This window comes from Apodemus sylvaticus, unplaced genomic scaffold (assembly GCF_947179515.1).
Source record: "Apodemus sylvaticus unplaced genomic scaffold, mApoSyl1.1 scaffold_152, whole genome shotgun sequence".
NCBI lineage: Eukaryota > Metazoa > Chordata > Mammalia > Rodentia > Muridae > Apodemus > Apodemus sylvaticus.
This window is the reverse complement of record NW_026263379.1, coordinates 230,558-253,353: the sequence shown is the minus strand read 5'-3', so window position 1 is coordinate 253,353 and position 22,796 is coordinate 230,558.

Genomic DNA, 22,796 nt, shown 5'->3' with positions numbered 1-22,796 from the left:
ATCTTTTCGAGTTACAACGTGCTGTTTAGGAAATACAAGATAATTTTGCACGATGCGTTATTTCTTCTTGTAAATTTTAAGTATTTCTAATACATAACAATATGTCTTTACTCTGCAACACTGTATTTCCTTATAATGTGGTATTCTTACATATTTTTTGAGAGAAAACTCTCCTGTTCGTTCTCTTTTGCGGCTACACGCTTAGACATACACGCAACACCAAAGTTTTTCGAGTTCCAACGTGTTGTTTAAGAAAAACAAGATAATTTCCCACGATGCAGGATTTCCTTAAAACGTGGTGTTATGACGTATTTTTTCGAGAGGAAATTTTCCTGTGGGTTCTGTTTTGAGGCTACACGTTTAGACATACACGCAACACCAATTCTTTTCGAGTTACAACGTGTTGTTTAGGAAAAACAAGATAATTTCGCATGATGCGGGATTTTCTTAAAACGTGGTATTCTGACATATTACTTTGAGAGAAAACTCTCATCTGCGTTCTCTTTTGAGGCTAGAAGCTTAGACATGCACGCAACACCAAATCTTTTCGAGTTACAACGTATTATTTAGGAAAAACAAGTAATTTTGCACGATGTGTTATTTCTTCTCATAAAGTTTAAGTATTTCCAATACATACGTATTTCTCTTTAATATGCAACTATGTATTTCCTCATAACATGGTATTCTTACATATTCTTTCGAGTGAAAACTCTCCTGTGCATTCTCTATTGAGGCTACACGCTTAGACATACACGCAACACCAAAGCTTTTCGAGTTAAAATATGTTGTTTAGGAAAAACAAGATAATTTCTCATGATGCAGGATTTCCTTAAAACATGGTATTGTGACATATTTTTTTGAGAGAAAACTCTCCCGTGCGTTCTCTTTTGAGGCTACACGCGGAGACATATAAGCAACACCAAACGTTTTCGAGTTACAAAGTGTTGTTTAGGAAAAACAAGATAATTTCGTACATTGCAGGATTTCCTTAAAAGTTGGTATTCTGACATATTTTTGCAAGAAAAAATTCTCCTGTGGGTGCTCTTTGGGGCTACACGTTTAGACATTCACACAACAACAAATCTTTCAAGTTACAACGTGTTGTTTAGGAAATACAAGATAATTTTGTACGATGCATTATTTCTTCTCGTAGAGTTTAAGTATTTCTAATACGTACGTATTTGTCTTTACTCTGCAACTCTTTATTTCCTTATAACATGGTTTTCTTACATATTCTTTCGAGGGAAAAATCTCCTGTGCGTTCTCTTTTGAGGATACAAGCCGAGACATACACGGAACACCAAAGCTTTTCGAGTTACAACGTGTTGTATAGAAAAAACAAGATAATTTTGCACGATGCGAGATTTCCTTAAAATGTGGCATTCTGACATATTTTTTGAGATAAAAAAACTCCGGTGCCTTCTCTTTTGAGGCTACAAGCTTATACATACACGCAACACCAAATCTTTTCGAGTTACAATGTGTTGTTTAGGAAAAACAAGATAATTTTGCACGATGTGTTATTTCTTCTAGTAAAGTTTAAGTATTTCTAATACGTACTTATTTGTCTTTACTCTGCAACACTGTATTTCCTTATAACGTGGTATTCTTACATATTCTTTCGAGAGAAAAATCTCCTCCTCATTCCCTTTTGAAGCTACACGCTTAGACATACATGCAACACCAAAGATTTTCGAGTTACAACGTGTTGTTTTGTAAAAACAAGATAATTTCTCACGATGCGGGATTTCCTTAAAACGTGGTATTCTGACATGTTTTTATGAGAGAAAATTCTCCTGTGCATTCTCTTTTGAGGCTACATGCTTAGACATACATGCAACACCAAATCTTTTCGAGTTACAACCTGTTGTTTAGGAAACACAAGATAATTTCGCACAATGTGGAATTTCCTTAAAACGTGGTATTCTGACATATTTTTTCAAGAGAAAACTCTCCTGTGCGTTCTTTTTTGAGGCTACACACATAGACATATACTCCACACCAAATCTTTTCGAGTTACCACGTGTTGTTTAGGAAATACAAGATAATTTCGTACGATGCATTATTTCTTCTCGTAAGTTTAAGTATTTCCAATATGTACGTATTTGTCTTTACTCTGCAAAACTGTATTTCCTTGTAACGTGGTATTCTTACATATTCTTGCGAGAGAAAACTCTCCTGTGTATTTTCTTTTGAGGCTACACACTTAGACCTACATGCAACACCAAAGCTTTTCGTTTTAAAACATGTTGTTTAGGAAAAACAAGAAAATTTCTCATGATGCAGGATTTCCTTAAAACATGGTATTGTGACATATTTTTTTGAGAGAAAACTCTCCCGTGTGTTCTCTTTTGAGGCTATATGCGGAGACATACAAGCAACACCAAAGGTTTTCGAGTTACAACGTGTTGTTTAGGAAAAACAAGATAATTTCGCACGTTGCAGGATTTCCTTAAAAGTTGGTATTCTGACATATTTTTTCGAGAGATAATTCTCCTGTGGATGCTCTTTGGGGCTACACGTTTAGACATACACACAACACCAAATCTTTTCGAGTTAAAACGTGTTGTTTAGGAAATACAAGATAATTTTGTACGATGCGTTATTTCTTCTCGTAAAGTTTAAGTATTTCTAATACATACGTATTTGTATTTATTCTGCAACACTGTATTTCCTTATAACGTGGTATTCTTACATATTCTTTCCAGAGAAAATTGTCCTGTGCGTTCTCTTTTGAGGCTGCAAACTTAGACATACACGCATCATCAAAGCTTTTCGAGTTACAACGTGTTGTTAAGGAAAAACAAGATAATTTCGCAAGATGCAGGATTTCCTTAAAACGTGGTATTATTACATAATCTTTCGATAGAAAACTCTCCTGTGCGTTATCTTTTGAGGCTGCACCCTTATACATACATGCAACACCAAAGCTTTTCGAGTTACAACGTGTTGTTTAGGAGAAACAAGATAATTTCGCACGATGAGGGATTTCCTTAAAACGTGGTATTCTGACATGTTTTTTCGAGAGAAAACTCTCATGTGCGTTCTCTTTTGAGGCTACATGCTTAGACATACTCGCAACACCAAATCTTTTCGAGTAACAACGTGTTGTTTAGGAAAAACAAGATAATTTTGCACGATGTATGATTTCTTCTCGTAAATTTTAAGTATTTCTAATATGTACGTGTTTGTCTTTACTCTGCAACACTCTATTTCCTTATAACGTGGTATTATTACATATTCTTTCGAGAGAAAACTCTCCTGTGCGTTCTCTTCTGAAGCTACACACTTGCACATACATGCAACACAAAGCTTTTTGAGTTAAAACGTGTTGTTTAGGAAAAACAAGATAATTTCTCACAATGCGGGATTTCCTTAAAACGTGGTATTCTGACATATTTTTTCGAGAGAAAACTCTCCTGGGCGTTCTCTTTTGAGGCTACACGCTTAGTCATACACACAACACCAAATCTTTTCGAGGTAAAACGTGTTGTTTAGGAAAAACAAGATAATTTTGCATGATGAGTTATTTCTTCTCGTAAAGTTTAAGTATTTCTAATACGTACTTATTTGTTTTGACTCTGCAACACTGTATTCCGTTATAACGTGGAATTCTTACATATTCTTTCAAGATAAAACTCTCCTGTGCATTCTCTTTTCAGGCTACATGCTTAGACATAAACGCAACACCAAAGATTTTCGAGTTACAACGTGTTGTTTAGGAAAAACAAGAATTTTCGCATGATGCGGTATTTCCTTAAAACAGGGAACTCTGACATATTTTTTCGAGAGAAAATTCTCCTGTGGGTTCTCTTTAGAGGCTACAAATTTAGACATACACGCAACACCAAATATTTTCTAGTTACAACGTGTTGTTTAGGAAAAACAAGATAATTTTGGATGATGCTTTATTTCTTCTCGTAAATTTTAAGTATTTCTAATAAGTACGTATTTGTCTTTACTCTGCAACACTGTATTTCCTTATAACGTGGTATTCTTACATATTCTTTCGAGAGAAAACTCTCCTCTTCGTTCTCTTTTGAAGCTACACGCTTAGACATACACGCAACACCAAATCTTTTCGAGTTACAACTTGTTGTTTAGGAAAAACAAGATAATTTCGCACGATGCGGGATTTCCTTAAAACGTGGTATTCTGACATATTTTTTCGAGAGAAAATTCTCCTGTGGGTTCTCTTTTGAGGCTACACATTTAGACTTACAAGCAACACCAAATCTTTTCAGGTTACAATGTGTTGTTTAGGATATACAAGATAATTTTGTACGATGCATTATTTCGTCTCGTGAAGTTTAAGTATTTCTAATACGTACGTATTTGTCTTTACTCTGCAACACTGTATTTGCTTATGACGTGATATTCTTATATATTCTTTGGAGAGAAAACTCTCCTGTGCATTCTCTTTTGAAGCTACACGCTTAGACATACACGCAACACCAAAGCTTTTCAAGTTACAACGTGTTGTTTAGGAAAAACAAGATAATTTCGCACGATGACCGATTTCCTTAAAACGGGGTATTCTGACATGTTTTTTCGAGAGAAAACTCTCCTGTGCATTCTCTTTTGAGGCTAGAAGCTTAGACATACTCGCAACACAAAATCTTTTCGAGTTACAACGTGTTATTTAGGAAAAAGAAGATAATTTTACACGATGCGTTATTTCTTCTCATAAAGTTTAAGTATTTCCAATATATACGTATATGTCTTTAATATGCAATACTGTATTTCCTTGTAACGGGGTATTCTTTCGAGAGAAAACTCTCTTGTGCATTCTCATATGAGGCTACACACTTAGACATACACGCAACACCAAAGCTTTTCAAGTTACACCGTGTTGCTTAGAAAAAACAAGATAATTTCGCACTATGAGCGATTTCCTTAAAACGGGGCATTCTGACATGTTTTTTCGAGAGAAAACTCTCCTGTGCGTTCTCATTTGAGGCTAGAAGCTTAGACATAAACGCAACACCAAATCTTTTCGAGTTACAACGTTTAGGAAAAACAAGATAATGCCGCACGATGTGGGATTTCCTAAAAACGTGGTATTTTGACATATTTTTTCGAGAGAAAACTCTCCTGTGAGTTCTCTTTTGAGGATACAGGCTTAGACATACACGCAACACCAAATCTTTTTGTGTTACAATGTGTTGTTTAGGAAATACAAGATAATATTGTATGATGTGTTATTTCTTCTGGTAAAGTTTAAGTATTTCTAATACGTCTGTATTTGTCTTTAACTGCAACACTGTATTTCCTTGTAACGTGGTATTCTTACATATTCTTTGGAGAGAAAACTCTCCTGTGCGTTCTCTTTTGAGGATACACACTTAGACATACATGCAACACCAAAGCTTTTCGAGTTACAACGTGTTGTTTAGGAAAAACAAGATAATTTCGCACGATGCAGGATTTCCTTATAACGTGGTATTCTGACATATTTTTTCGAGAGAAAACACTTCTGTGCATTCACTTTTGCGGCTACCAGCTTAGACATACATGTAACACCAAATCTTTTCGAGTTACAACGTGTTGTTTAGGAAAAACAAGATAATTTAGCACGATGTGTTATTTCTTCTGTAAAGTTTAAGTATTTCCAATATGTACGTATTGGTCTTTACTCTGCAACACTGTATTTCCTTATAACGTGGTATTCTTACATATTCTTTCGAGAGAAAATTCTCCTGTGCATTCTCTTTTGAGGCTGCATGCTTAGACATACACGCAACACCAAAGCTTTTCGATTTACAACATGTTGTTAAAGTAAAACTAGATAATTTCGCAAGATGCGGGATTTCCTTAAAACATGGTCTTCAGACATATTTTTTCGACAGAAAACTCTCCTGTGCATTCTCTTTTGCGGCTACAAGCTTAGACATATTCGCAACTCCAAATCTTTTCGAATTTCAACTTCTTGTTTAGGTAATACAAGATAAAATTATATGGAGCGTTATTTCTTCTCGTAAACTTTAACTATTTCTAATACGTACGTATTTGTCTTTACTCTGCAACACTGTATTTCCTTGTAACATGGTATTCTGACATATTGTTTCAAGAGAAGACACTCCTGTGCGTTCTCTTCTGAGGCTACACACTTAGACATACACGCAACACAAAGCTTTTCGAGTTACAACGTGTTGTTTAGGAATAACAATATAATTTCGCACGATGCAGGATTTCCTTAAAACGTGGTATTCTGACATATTTTTTCTGGAGAAAATTCTCCTGTGGGTTCTCTTTTGAGGCTACACATTTAGAAATACACGCAACACCAAATCTTTTCGAGTTACAACGTGTTGTTTAGGAAATACAAGATAATTTTTTTATGATGCGTTATTTCTTCTCATAAAGTTCAAGTATTTCTAATACGAACGTATTTGTCTTTACTCTGCAACACTGTATTTCCTTATAACGTAGTATTCTTACATATTCTTTCGAGAGAAAATTCTCCTGTGCATTCTCTTTTGAGGCTACACGCTTAGACATACACGCAACACCAAAGCTTTTCGAGTTACAACGTGTTGTTTAGGAAAAACAACAAAATTTCGCACGATGCGGGATTTCCTAAAAACAAGGTATTCTGACATATTTTTTGAGAGAAAACTCTCCTGTGCATTCTCTTTTGAGGCTACACGCTTAGATATACACGCAACACCAAAGATTTTGGAGTTACAACGTGTTGTTTAGGAAATACAAAATAATTTTGTATGATGCATTATTTCTTCTCGTAAAGTTTAAGTATTTCTAATATGTACATATTTGTCTTTACTCTGCAAAACTGTATTTCCTTGTAATGTGGTATTCTTACATATTCTTGCGAGAGAAAACTCTCCTGTGCATTCTCCTTTGAGGCTACACACTTAGACATACACGCAACACCAAAGCTTTTCGAGTTACAACTTGTTGTTTAGGAAAAACAAGATAATTTTGCACGATGCATTATTTCTTCTCGTAAAGTTTAAGTATTTCCAATATGTAAGCATTTGTCTTTACTCAGCAACACTGTATTACCTTAAAACGTGGTATTCTTACGTATTCTTTCGAGAGAAAACCTCCTCTACATTCTCTTTTGACGCTACACGCTTAGACATACACGCAACACCAAAGCTTTTCGAGTTACAACATGTTGTTTAAGAAAAACAAGATAATTTCCACGATGCGGGATTTTCTTAAAAAGTTGTATTCTGACATATTTTGTCATGAGAAAACTCTCCTGTGTGTTCTCCTTTGAAGCTACACGCTGAGACATACACGCAACACCAAATCTTTTCGAGTTACAACGTGTTGTTTAGGAATAACAAGATAATTTCGCACGATGCAGGATTTCCTAAAAACGTGGTAATCTGACATATTTTTTTCGAGAGAAAATTCTCCTGTGGGTTCTCTTTTGAGGCTACACGTTTAGACATACACGCAACACCAAATCTTTTCGAGTTACAACGAATTGTTTAGGAAATACAAGATAATTTTGTATGATGTGTTATTTCTTCTCATAAAGTTTAAGTATTTCTAATATGTATGTATTTGTCTTCACTCTGCAACACTGTATTTCCTTATAACGTGGTATTCTTACATTTTCTTTCGAGAGAATACTCTCCTGTGCATTCTCTTTTGAGGCTACACGCTTAGACAAACACGCAACACCAAAGTTTTTCGAGTTACAACGTGTTGTTTAGGAAAAACAAGATAATTTCGCACGATGCGGGATTTCCTTAAAACATGGTATTCTGACATATTTTTCCGAGAGAAAACTCTACTATGCTGTCTCTTTTGAGGCTACACGTTGAGATATACACGCAGCACCAAATCTTTTCGAGTTACAACGTGTTGTTTAGGAAAAACAAGATAATTTTGCACGATGCATTATTTCTTCTCATAAAGTTTAAGTATTTCCAATACATATGTATTTTTCTTTACTCTGCAACGCTGTATTTCCTTATAATGTGGTATTTTTACATATTCTTTCGAGAGAAAACTCTCCTGTGTGTTCTCTTTTGAGGCTACACACTTAGACATACACTCACCACCAAAGCTTTTCGAGTTACAACATGTTGTTTAAGAAAAACAAGATAATTACTCACAATGTGGGATTTCTTTAAAACGTGGTATTCTGACATATTTTTTTGAGAGAAAACTCTCCTGTGCGTTCTCTTTTGAGCCTGCAAGCTTAGACATACACACGAAACAAAATCTTTTTGAGTTACAACGTGTTGTCTAGGAAAAACAAGATAATTTTGCACGATGCGTTATTTCTTCTCGTAAAGTATAAGTATTTCCAATACGTACTTATTTGTCTTTACTCTGCAACATTGTATTTCCTCATAACGCTGTATTCTTACATATTCTTTCGAGAGAAAACTCTCCTGGGTGTTCCCTTTTGAGGCTCCACGCTTACACATACACGCAACACCATAGCTTTTCAAGTTACAACATGTTGTTTTAGAAAAACAAGATAATTTCGCACGATGAGGGATTTCCTTAAAACATGCTATTCTGACTTATTTTTTCGAGCGAAAACTCTCCTGTGCGTTCTCTTTTGAGGCTACACGCTGAGACATACAAGCAACACCAAAGCTTTTCGAGTTACAACGTGTTGTTTAGGAAAAACAAGATAATTTCGCATGATGCTGGATTTCCTTAAAACATGGTATTCTGACATATTTTTACGAGAGAAAATTCTCCTGTGCGTTCTCTTTTGAGGCTACATGCTTAGACATACACGCAACACCAAAGCTTTTCGAGTTACAACAAGTTGTTTAGGGAAAAAATGGTAATTTCGCACGATGCAGGATTTCCTTAAAACGTTGTATTCTAACATAATTTTTCGTGAGAAAACTCTCCTGTGCGTTCTCTTTTGAGGCTACATGCTTAGACATGCACGCAACACCAAAGCTTTTCTATTGAGGGTATACGCTTAGACATACACGCAACACCAAACTTTTCGAGTTAAAATATGTTGTTAAGGAAAAACCAGATAATTTCCCAAGATGCGTGATTTCCTTAAAACGTGGTATTCTGACATATTTTTTTCGAGAGAAAAATCTCCTGTGCGTTCTCCTTTGAGGCTACACGCTTAGACATACACGCAACACTAAATCCTTTCGAGTTACAACGTGTTGTTTAGGAAATACAAGATAATATTGTATGATGCGTTATTTCTTCTTGTAAAGTTTAAGTATTTCTAATACGTACATAGTTGTCTTTACTCTGCAACACTGTATTTCCTTAAAACGTGGTATTCTTACATATTCTTTTGAGAGAAAACTCTCCTGTGTGTTCTCTTCTGGAGATACACACTTAGATATACACGCAACACTAAAGCTTTTCGAGTTAAAACTGGTTTTTTAGGTAAAAACAAGATAATTACGCATGATGCGGGATTTCCTTAAAACGTGGTGTTCTGACATATTCATTCATGAGAAAACTCTCCTGGGCATTCTCTTTTCCGGCTACATGCTTAGTCATACACGCAACACCAAATCTTTTCGAGTTACCACGTGTTGTTTAGTAAAAACAAGATAATTTTGCTCGATGCATTATTTCTTCTCGTAAAGTTTAAGTATTTCTAATACGTACGTATTTGTCTTTACTCTGAAACATTGTATTCCATTATAACGTGGAATTCTTACATATTCTTTCGAGAGAAAACTCTCCTGTGCGTTCTCTTTTGCGGCTACATGCTTAGACATACACGCAACACCAAATCTTTACGAATTTCAACTTGTTGTTTAGGAAATACAAGATAATTTTGTACAGAGCGTTATTTCTTCTCGTAAAGTTTAAGTATTTCTAATATGTACGTATATTTCTTTACTCTGCAACACTGTATTTCCTTGTAACGTGGTATTCTGACATATTCTGTCGAGAGAAAACTCTCCTGTGCATTCTCTTCTGAGGCTGCACACTTAGGCATACACTCAACACCATATCTTTTCGAGTTTCAACATGTTGTATAGGAAAAAAAGATAATATCGCACAATGCTGGATTTCCTTAAAACTTGGTATTCTGACATATTTTTTTTTGAGAGAAAACTCTCCTGTGCATTCTCCTTTGAGGCTGCACGCTTAGTCATACATGCAACACCATATCTTTTCGAGTTATAACGTGTTGTTTAGGAAAAACAAGATAATTTTACACGACGCGTTATTTCTTATCGTAACGTTTAAGTATTTCTAATACATATGTATTTGTCTTTACTCTGCAACACTGTATTTCCTTATAACGAGGTATTATAACATATTCTTTCAAGAGAAAACTCTCCTGTGCATTCTCTTTTGAGGCTGAACCCTTACATATACACGCAACACCAAACTTTTCGAGTTACAACGTGTTGTTTAGGAATAACAAGATAATTTCGCACGATGCGGGATTTCCTTAAAATGAGGCATTCTGAAATATTATTTCGAGGGAAAACTCTCCTGTGCATTCTCTTTGGCAGTTACAAGCTTAGACATACACGCAACACGAAAGCTTTTCGAGTTACAATGTGTTGTTTAGGAAAATCAAGATAATATCTCACGATGCGGGATTTCCATAAAACGTGGTATTATGACATAATTTTTCGAGAGAAAACTCTCCTGTGCGTTCTCTTTTGAGGCTACAAGCTTAGACATACATGCAACACCAAATCTTTTCGAGTTACAACGTGTTGTTTAGGATATACAAGATAATTTATACGATGCGTTATTTCTTCTCGTAAAGTTTAAGTATTTCTAATACGTACGTATTTGTCCTTACTCTGCAACACTGTATTTCCTTATAACGTGGTATTCTTACATATTCTTTCGAGAGAAAAATCTCCTGTGCATTCTCTTTTGAGGCTACACACTTAGACATACACGCAACACCAAAGCTTTTCGAGTTAAAACATGTTGTTTAGGAAAAATAAGATAATTTCACATGATGCGGGATTTCCTTAAAATGTGGTATTCTGACATAATTTTTCGAGAGAATATTCTCTTGTGGGTTCTCTTTGAGGAAACACGTTTAGACATACACGCAACAAAAAATCTTTTCGAGTTACAACGTGTTGTTTAGGAAATACAAAATAATTTTTTACGATGCGTTATTTCTTCTCATAAAGTTTAAGTATTTCTAATATGTACATCTTTGTCTTTATTCTGCAACACTGTATTTCCTTGTAATGTGGTATTCTTACATATTCTTTCGAGTGAAAACTCTCCTGTGCATTCTCTTTTGAGGCTACACACTTAGACATACACGCAACACCAAAGCTTTTCGAGTTACAACGTGTTGTGTAGGAAAAACAAGATAATTTCACACGATGCTGGATTTCCTTAAAACGTGGTATTCTGACATATTTTTTCAAGAGAAAATTCTCCTGTGCATTCGCTTTTGAGGCTACATGCTTAGACATACACGCAACACAAAATCCTTTCGAGTTACAATGTGTTGTTTAGGAAATACAAGATAATTTTGTACGTAGCGTTATTTCTTCTTGTAAACTTTAACTATTTCTAATACGTAAGTATTTGACTTTACTCTGCAACACTGTATTTCCTTGTAACATGGTATTCTGACATATTGTTTCGAGAGAAAACTCTCCTGTGCGTTCTCTTCTGAGGCTACACACTTAGACATACACGCAACACAAAGCTTTTCGAGTTAAAACGTGTTGTTTAGGAAAAACAAGATAATTTCGCACAATGCTGGATTTCCTTAAAACGTGGTATTCTGACATATTTTTTCGAGTGAAAACTCTTCTGTGCATTCTGTTTTGAGGCTACAGGCTTAGACATACACGCAACACCAAAGCTTTGCGAGTTACAACGTTTTGTTTAGGAAAAACAAGATAATTTCGCATGATGTGTTATTTCTTCTCGTAAAGTTTAAGTATTTCTAATACGTATGTATTTGTCCTTACTTTGCAACACTGTATTTCCTTATAACGTGGTATTCGTACATATTCTTTCGAGAGAAACCTCTCCTGTGCGTTCTCTTTTGAATCTGCACCCTTATATATACACGCAACAGGAAATCTTTTCGAGTTACAACGAGGAAAAACAAGATAATGTCGCACGATGCGGGATTTCCTTAAAAACGTGGAATTCTGGGCGGCGGCAGCGGCGGCGGCGGCGGCGGCAGTGGCTGCTCCAGCCTAAGGGCCATCAGCGGTGGAACCAAGGCGACACAGGGTCCAGTTAGGCCCTGCGCCCACGACCACTGACCTTCGCTGACCAGCCGGGCAGCAAACAGCTGAGGCTCTGCGGAGCCTTTCGCTGCACGGAAGCCACTTCAGAACTCCTCGGCTTCCCGCCAGTCAGGAGAGACTCACCTCCATCTTGATCGCGGACTTCAGAGATCGGACAGACTGAGGTACACAAACATAATCCGAGGCCAACACCGCAGGGGTCTGAGCCCGACGGGCGTTGGCCTGCACCCAGGCCCTGGGCCATTCGGGTGACCATCGGGGTGCCAACCCAGCCAGGAGGTTTTTTTTTTTGCCCTGGCCAGCGCACCCGCCGCCATCTTGCCTACAGGACCCAGAGTGCTCGGGAGGGCAGAGACTGCTAACAAGCGTAGCCTGAGGCTAACAAAACGGGGGTCTAGGCCCCAAAAGGCACAGGACTGACCCCAAGAACTGGGCGGCTTGGTGGGCCATCTGTGAGTCAACCCGCCCAGGAGGTTGTTAGCACAACAGACTCTCCCGGTGCTTTTGGGGAGCGCGGACGCGCACGCCGGCCATCCGGGTCACCTGGCGGACCCAATTAACAGTCATAGCCCTAGGGGAACGTTGCTCGGACCTTGGCCTCCCAGGCTTTTGCCTGGACTCAGGGCCTGGGCGACCAGGCTAACCTTGTGTGCGCCAGCCCGATCGGGGAAACGGCTGCCTAGCAGAGTGAGTGGAACACAGGGGAGGTCACAGCAGCATACACCTTCGGCGCTCCCTGGGAGCGCACACAGGCCCCATCTGGTCCACAGACACAATCTGGGGCAAGGCCTCAGATAGAAGCCCCCAGCTCAACTCTCTCCGCTTAAGATCAACCTGGGCAGCCACACCACATCTCCAGGTCCCTCAAGAGGCTAGCGGGGGCTTCCGGGCAGCCAGCTGGGAGAAGTCAGTGTGCTCCAGTGAATCCAGGAGGCCCCAGCTGGAGCCTTCAGGTGCCTGCTTCAGGATCTGAACAGCCTGGACAGCAGCACCCTGTCTACAGGCAGTGCAGGGTGTAAGCTGTGCACCAGAGGCCAACGGGGAAGGGGCAGCTTGCACTGGTGAGTCCAGCACTGACAAGACCAAGTAACACCAGTGAGAGCTAGATGGCAAAAGGCAAACGCAGGAACGTCACTAACAGAAATCAAGGCAATATGGCAACATCTGAACCCAATTCTCCTCTACCAGCATGTCCTGGATACCCCATCACACCAGTAAAACAAGATTTGGATTTAAAATCACTGGTCATGATGCTGGTACAGGAACACATGAAGGACATACTTAAAGAATTTCAGGAGAAAATGGATCAAAAGTTAGAAGCGCTTGCAAGGGAAACACAAAAATCATTGAAAGAAATCCAGGAGAATACAAAAGCCAACAAGGAGGAAATGCAAAAAAACAATTAAAGAAATACAGGAGAACTTTGGTCAACAGGCTGAGGTCATGAAAGACGAAACACAAAAATCTCTTAAAGAAATACAGGAGAACCTTGGTCAACAGGCTGAGGTCATGAAAGAGAAAACACAAAAATCTCTTAAAGAATAACAGGAAAGCACAAACAAGCACGTGAAGGACCTAAGCAAAACCATCCAGGATCTAAAATCAGAAGTAGAAACAACTAAGAAAACTCAAAAGGAGACAACTTTGGAGATAGAAAGCCTTGGGAAGAAATCAGGGGACAGAGATGCAAACATCAACAACAGAATACAAGAAATAGAAGAAAGAATCTCAGATGCTGAAGATTCCATAGAAACCATGGACTCAACAGTTAAAGAAAATGCAAAATGCAAAAAGCTTGTAACCCAAAATATCCAGGAAATCCAGGACACAATGAGAAGACCAAACCTAAGGATTATAGACATAGATGAGAGTGAAGATTTACAACTTAAAGGGCCAGCAAATATCTTCAATAAAATTATGGAAGAAAACTTCCCTAACCTAAAGAGAGAGATGCCCATGAATATACAAGAAGCCTACAGAACTCCAAACAGACTGGACCAGAACAGAAATACTTCCCGTCACATAATAATCAAAACACCAAATGTTCTAAACAAAGAAAGAATATTAAAGGCAGTAAGAGAAAAAGGCCAAGTAACATATAAAGGAAGACCTATCAGAATCACAGCAGACTTTTCACCTGAGACTATGAAGGCTAGAAGGTCCTGGGCAGATCTCATGCAGACTCTAAGAGAACACAAATGCCAACCAAAACTACTATATCCAGCAAAACTCTCAATCACCATAGATGGAGAAACTAAGAAATTCCACGACAAAACCAAGTTTACCCAATATCTATCCACAAACCCAGCCCTAAAAAGGATAATAGGAGGACAACACCAATACAAGGAGGGAAACTTCACCCTGGAAAGAGCAAGATAGAAACCTTTCATCAAACCCAAAAGAAGTTAAGCAATCAAATTTAAAAAATAACGTCAAAAATGATAGGAAGTAACAATCACTATTCCTTAATATCTCTTAGCATCAATGGACTTAATGCCCCAATAAAAAGACACAGACTAACTGACTGGATACGTAAACAGGACCCTACATTTTGCTGCTTACAGGAAACACATCTCAGGGTCAAAGACAAACACTACCTTAGAGTAAAAGGCTGGAAGACAATTTTACAAGCAAATGGTCTCAGGAAACAAGCTGGAGTAGCCATTTTAATATCAGATAAAATTGACTTTCAACCCAAAGTCATCAAAAGAGACTCTGAGGGACACTTCTTGCTGGTCAAAGGAAAAATACAACAAGAAGAACTCTCAATCCTGAACATCTATGCTCCAAATGCAAGGGCACCCTCTTTCATAAAAGAAACTTTATTAAAACTCAAAGCACACATTGCACCTAACACAATAATTGTGGGTGACTTCAACACTGCACTTTCCTCAATGGACCGATCAGGAAAACAGAAACTAAACAAGGACACAGTGAAACTAATTGAAGCTTTGGACCAATTAGAATTAACAGATATATATAGAACATTCTATCCTAAAACAAAAGAATATACCTTTTTTTCAGCACCTCATGGTACCTTCTCCAAAATCGACCATATAATTGGTCACAAGACAGACCTCAACAAATATAAGAAGATCGAACTGATCCCATGCCTCCTATCTGATCACTATGGAGTAAAAGTGGTCTTCAATAGCAACAGAAACAATAGAAAACCCACATACACGTGGAAACTGAACAATACTCTACTCAATGATACCTTGGTCAAGGAAGAAATAAAGAAAGAAATTAAAGACTTTTTAGAACACAATGAAAATGAAAACACAACATACCCAAATCTATGGGACACAATGAAAGCAGTGCTAAGAGGAAAACTCATAGCCCTGAGTGCCTCCAAAAAGAAAATGGAGAGAGCATACATTACCAGCTTAATGACACACCTGAAAGCCCTAGAACAAAAAGAAGCTATTTCACCCAGGAGGAGTAGAAGGCAGGAAATCATCAAACTCAGGGCCGAAATCAATCAAGTAGAAACAAAGAGAACCATACAAAAAATCAACAAAACCAGGAGCTGGTTCTTTGAGAAAATCAACAAGATAGATAAACCCTTAGCCAGACTGACCAAAGGGCACAGAGAAAGTATCCAAATCAACAAACTTAGAAATGAAAAGGGAGATATAACAACGGAAACTGAGGAAGTCCAAAAAATCATCAGATCCTACTACAAGAGCCTGTACTCAACACAACTGGAGAATCTGGAGGAAATGGACAATTTCCTTGACAGATACCATATACCAAAATTAAATCAGGACCAACTAGACCATCTAAACAGTCCCATAAAGCCTAAAGAAATAGAAGGAGTCATAGAAAGTCTTCCAACCAAAAAAAGCACAGGACCAGATGGTTTCAGTGCAGAATTCTACCAGACCTTCAAAGAAGAGTTAACACCAATACTCTTCAAACTATTCCACAAAATAGAAACAGAAGGAACACTACCCAATTCCTTCTACGAAGCCACAATTACGCTGATACCAAAGCCAAACAAAGGTCCAACAAAGAAAGAGAACTTCAGACCAATTTCCCTTATGAACATCGATGCAAAAATACTCAATAAAATTCTTGCCAACCGAATCCAAGAACACATCAAAACGATCATCCACCATGATCAAGTAGGCTTTATCCCGGGAATGCAGGGTTGGTTCAATATACGGAAATCCATCAATACAATCCACTACATAAACAAACTCAAAGAAAAAAACCACATGGTCATTTCATTGGATGCTGAAAAAGCATTTGACAAAATTCAGCATCCTTTCATGCTTAAAGTCTTGGAGAGAACAGGAATTCAAGGCCCATACCTAAACATAGTAAAAGCAATATACAGCAAACCGGTAGCCAGCATCAAACTAAATGGAGAGAAACTTGAAGCAATCCCACTGAAATCTGGGACCAGACAAGGCTGCCCCCTTTCTCCTTATCTTTTCAATATTGTACTTGAGGTACTAGCTCGGGCAATTCGACAACATAAGGAGGTCAAAGGGATACAAATTGGAAAGGAGGAAGTCAAACTATCATTATTTGCAGACGACATGATAGTCTACCTAAGTGACCCAAAAAACTCCACTAGAGAGCTCCTACAGCTGATAAACAACTTCAGCAAAGTGGCAGGTTATAAAATCAACTCAAGCAAATCAGTTGCCTTCCTGTACTCAAAGGATAAGCAGACTGAGAAAGAAATGAGGGAAAGGACCCCCTTCACAATAGCCACAAACAGTATAAAGTATCTTGGGGTGACTCTTACCAAACATGTGAAAGGTCTGTATGACAAGAACTTCAAGACTCTGAAGAAGGAAATGGAAGAAGACCTCAAAAAATGGGAAAACCTCCCATGCTCATGGATCGGTAGAATCAATATAGTTAAAATGGCCATTTTGCCAAAAGCAATATACAGATTCAATGCAATACCCATCAAAATCCCAACTCAATTCTTCACAGAGTTAGAAAGAGCAATTCTCAAATTCATCTGGAACAACAAAAAACCCAGGATAGCTAAAACTATTCTCAGCAACAAAAGAAAATCTGGGGGAATCAGTATCCCTGACCTCAAGCAATACTACAGAGCAATAGTGTTAAAAACTGCATGGTATTGGTACAGTGACAGGCAGGAGGATCAATGGAACAGGATTGAAGATCCAGAAATGAACCCACACACCTATGGCCACTTGATCTTCGACAAAGAGGCTAAAAACATCCAATGGAAAAAAGATAGCCTTTTCAACAAATGGTGCTGGTTCAACTGGAGGTCAGCATGCAGAAGAATGCGAATTGATTCATCCTTGTCTCCTTGTACTAAGCTCAAATCCAAATGGATCAAGGACCTACACATAAAGCCAGACACTCTGAAGCTAATAGAAAAGAAAGTGGGGAAGACCCTTGAGGACATCGGTACAGGGAGAAAGTTTCTGAACAGAACACCAATAGCGTATGCTCTAAGAGCAAGAATTGACAAATGGGACCTCATAAGGTTACAGAGTTTCTGTAAGGCAAAGGACACCATCAAGAGGACAGATCGGCAACCAACAAATTGGGAAAAGATCTTCACCAATCCTACATCAGATAGAAGGCTAATATCCAATATATATAAAGAACTCAAGAAGTTAAACTCCAGAAAACCGAACAACCCTATTAAAAAATGGGGTACAGAGTTAAACAAAGAATTCTCACCTGAAGAACTTCGGATGGCGGAGAAGCATCTTAAAAAATGCTCAACTTCATTAGTCATTAGGGAAATGCAAATCAAAACAACCCTAAGATTTCATCTTACACCAGTCAGAATGGCTAAGATTAAAAATTCAGGAGACAGCAGGTGCTGGAGAGGGTGTGGAGAAAGAGGAACACTCCTCCACTGCTGGTGGGGTTGCAAATTGGTACAACCACTCTGGAAAGCAGTCTGGCGGTTCCTCCGAAAACTGGGCACCTCACTTCCAGAAGATCCTGCTATACCACTCCTGGGCATATACCCGGAGGATTCCCCACCATGTAATAAGGATACATGCTCTACTATGTTCATAGCAGCCCTATTTATAATTGCCAGATGCTGGAAAGAACCCAGGTATCCCTCAACAGAAGAGTGGATGCAAAAAATGTGGTATATCTACACAATGGAGTACTATTCAGCCATTAGAAACAATGAATTCATGAAATTCTTAGGCAAATGGATGGAGCTAGAGAACATCATACTAAGTGAGGTAACCCAGACTCAGAAGGTGAATCATGGTATGCACTCACTAATAAGTGGTTATTAACCCAGAAAACTGGAATATCCAAAACATAATCCACACATCAAATGAGATACAAGAAGAAAGGAGAAGTGGTCCCTGGTTCTGGAAAGTCTCAGTGAAACAGTATCCGGCAAAACCAGAACAGGGAACTGGGAAGGGGTGGGAGGGAGGACAGGGGAAGAGAAGGGGGCTTATGGGACTTTTGGGGAGGGGGGGCTAGAAAAGGGGAAATCATTTGAAATGTAAATAAATTATATCGAAAAAATAAAATAAATAAAAAAAACGTGGAATTCTGACATATTTTTTCGATAGAAAACTATCCTTTGCATTCTCTTTTGCGGCTACAAGCTTAGACATACACGCAACACCAAATTTTTTCGAATTTCAACCTGTTGTTTAGGAAATACAAGATAATTTTGTACGGAGCGTTATTTCTTCTCGTAAAGTTTAAGTATTTCTAATATGTACATATTTGTTTTTACTCTGCAACACTGTATTCCGTTATAACGTGGAATTCTTACATATTCTTTCGAGAGAAAACTCTCCTGTGCATTCTCTTTTGAGGCTACACGCTTAACCATACACGCAACACCAAAGCTTTTCGAGTTACAACGTGTTGTTAAGGAAAAACAAGATAATTTCGCAAGATGCGGGATTTCCTTAAAACGTGGTATTCTGACATATTTTTTGAGAGAAAACTCTCCTGTGCATTCTCTTTTGTGGCTACAAGCTTAAACATACACACAACTCCAAATCTTTTCGAATTTCAACTTGTTGTTTAGGAAATACAAGATAATTTTGTACAGAGCGTTATTTCTTCTTGTAAACTTTAACTATTTCTAATACGTAATTATTTGTCTTTACTCTGCAACACTGTATTTCCTTGTATCATGGTATTCTGACATATTGTTTTGAGAGAAAACTCTCCTGTGCGTTCTCTTCTGAGGCTACACACTTAGACATACACGCAACACAAAGCTTTTCGAGTTAAAACGTGTTGTTCAGGAAAAACAAGATAATTTCGCACAATGCTGTATTTCTTTAAAACGTGGTATTCTGACATATTTTTTCGAGAGAAAACTCTCCTCTGCGTTCTGTTTTGAGGCTACATGCTTAGACATACACGCAACACCAAAGCTTTGCGAGTTACAACGTTTTGTTTAGGAAAAACAAAATAATTTCGCATGATGCGTTATTTCTCTCTTAAAATTTAAGCATTTCTAATACGTACGTATTTGTCCTTAATTTGCAACACTGTATTTCCTTATAACGTGGTATTCTTACATATTCTTTCAAGATAAAACTCTCCTGTGCATTCTCTTTTAAGGCTACACACTTAGACATACAAGCAACACCAAAGCTTTTCGAGTTAAAACATGTTGTTTAGGAAAAACAAGATAATTTCTCACGATGCGGAATTTCCTCAAAACGTTGTATTGTGACATATTTTTTCGAGAGAAAACTCTCCTGTGCATTCTCTTTTGAGGCTGCACGCTTAGTCATACATTTAACACAATAACTTTTCGAGTTACAACGTGTTGTTTAGGAAAAACTACATAATTTCGCACGATGCCTGGTTTCCTTAAAACGTGGTATTCTGACTTATTTTTTCTAGAAAGAATTCTCCTGTGGGTTCTCTTTTGCTGCTACAAGCGTAGACATACACGCAACACCAAATTTTTTCGAATTTCAACTTGTTGTTTAGGAAATACAAGATAATTTTGTACGGAGCGTTATTTCTTCTCGTAAAGTTTAAGTATTTCTAATACGTACGTATTTGTTTTTACTCTGCAACACTGTATTCCGTTATAACGTGGAATTCTTACATATTCTTTCGAGAGAAAACTCTCCAGTGTGTTCTCTTTTGAGGCTACATGCTTAAACATACACGCAACACCAAAGCTTTTTGAGTTACAACGTGTTGTTTAGGAAAAACAAGATAATTTCGCATTATGCGGTATTTCCTTAAAACGTGGTATTCTGACATAATTTTTGAGAGAAAATTCTCCTGTGAGTTCTCTTTTGAGGCTACACATTTAGACATACACGCAACACCAAAACTTTTCAAGTTACAACGTGTTGTTTAGGAAAAACAAGATAATTTTGCACGGTACATTATTTCTTCTCCTAAATTTTAAGTATTTCTAAAATGTACGTATTTGTCTTTACTCTGCAACACTGTATTTCCTTATAAAGTGGTATTCTTACATATTCTTTCAAGAGAAAACTCTCCTCTTCGTTCTCTTTTGAGGCTACACACTTACACATACACGCAACATCAAAGCTTTTTGAGTTACAAAGTGTTGTTTAAGAAAAACAAGATAATTTCACACGATGCAGGATTTCCTTAAAATGTGGTATTTTGACATATTTTTTCGAGAGAAAATTCTCCTGTGGGTTCTCTTTTGAGGCTACACATTTAGACTTACAAGCAACACCAAATCTTTTCAGGTTACAACGTGTTGTTTAGGATATGCAAGATAATATAGTACGATGCGTTATTTCTTCTCGCAAAGTTTAAGTATTTCTAATATGTACGTATTTGTCTTTACTCTGCAACACTGTGTTTGCTTATAACGTGGTATTCTTTCATATTCTTTCTAGAGAAAACTCTCCTGTGCGTTCTCCTTTGAGGCTACACGCTTAGACATACACGCAACAACAAAACTTTTCAGGTTACGAGGTGTTGTTTAGGAAAAAGAAGATAATTTCACACCATCTGCGATTTCCTAAAAACGGGGTATTCTGACAGGTTTTTTCGAGAGAAAACTATCCTGTGCGTACTCTTTTGAGGCTAGAAGCTTAGACATACACGCAACACCAAATCTTTTCGAGTTACAACGTGTTATTTAGGAAAAACAAGATAATTTTGCACGATGCGTTATTTCTTCACATAAAGTTTAAGTATTTCCAATATGTACATATTTGTCTTTAATATGCAACACTGTATTTCCTTGTAACGGGGTATTCTTACATATTCTTTCGAGAGAAAACTCTCCTGTGTGTTCTCTTCTGAGGCAACACACTTAGACATACACGCAACACCAAAGCTTTTCAAGTTACAACATGTTGTTTAGGAAAAACAAGATAAATTCACACGATGCGGGATTTCCAACTAATGGGGTATTCTGACATATTTTTTAAGAGAAAACTCTCCTGTGCATTCTCTTTTGAGGCTACACGCTTAGTCATACAAGCAACACCAAATCTTTTCCAGGTACAACGTGTTGTTTAGGAAAAACGAGATAATTTTGCATGATGTGTTATTTTTTTCTCGTAAAGTTTAAGTATTTCTAATAAGTACTTATTTGTTTTTACTCTGCAACACTGTATTCCGTTATAACATGGAATTCTTACATATTCTTTCGAGAGAAAACTCTCCTATGCGTTCTCTTTTGAGGCTACATGCTTAGACTTATACGCAACACCAAAGATTTTCGAGTTACAACGTGTTGTTTAGGAAAAACAAGATAATTTCGCATGATGCGGTATTTCCTTAAAACGTTGTATTCTGACATATTTTTCGAGAGAAAATTCTCCTGTGGGTTCCCTTTAGACACTACAAATGTAGACATACACGCAACACCAAATCCTTTCTAGTTACAACGTGTTGTTTAGGAAAAACAACATAATTTTGCATGATGCATTATTTCTTCTCGTAAATTTTAAGTATTTCTAATACGTACGTATTTGTCTTTACTCTGCAACACTGTATTTCCTTATAACGTGGTATTCTTACATATTCTTTCGAGAGAAAACACTCCTTTTCGTTCTCTTTTGAAGCTACACGCTTAGACATACATGCAACACCAAAGCTTTTCGAGTTACACAGTGTTGTTTAGGAAAAACAAGATAATTTCTCACGATGAGCGATTTCCTTAAAACGGGGTATTCTGACATGTTTTTTCGAGAGAAAACTCTCCTGTGCGTTCTCTTTTGAGGCTAGAAGCTTAGACATACACGCAACACCAAATCTTTTCGAGTTACAACGTTTAGGAAAAACAAGATAATTCCGCACGATGCGGGATTTCCTAAAAACGTGGTATTCTGACATATTTTTTCGAGAGAAAACTCTCCTGTGTGTTCTATTTTGAGGCTACAGGCTTAGACATAAACGCAACAACAAATCTTTTTGAGTTACAACGTGTTGTTTAGGAAATACAAGATAATATTGTATGATGTGTTATTTCTTCTGGTAAAGTTTAAGTATTTCTAATACGTACGTATTTGTCTTTAACTGCAACACTGTATTTCCTTGGAACGTGATATTCTTACATATTCTTTTGAGAGAAAACTCTCCTGTGCGTTCTCTTTTGAGGCTACACACTTACACATACACGCAGCACCAAAGCTTTTTGAGTTACAACAT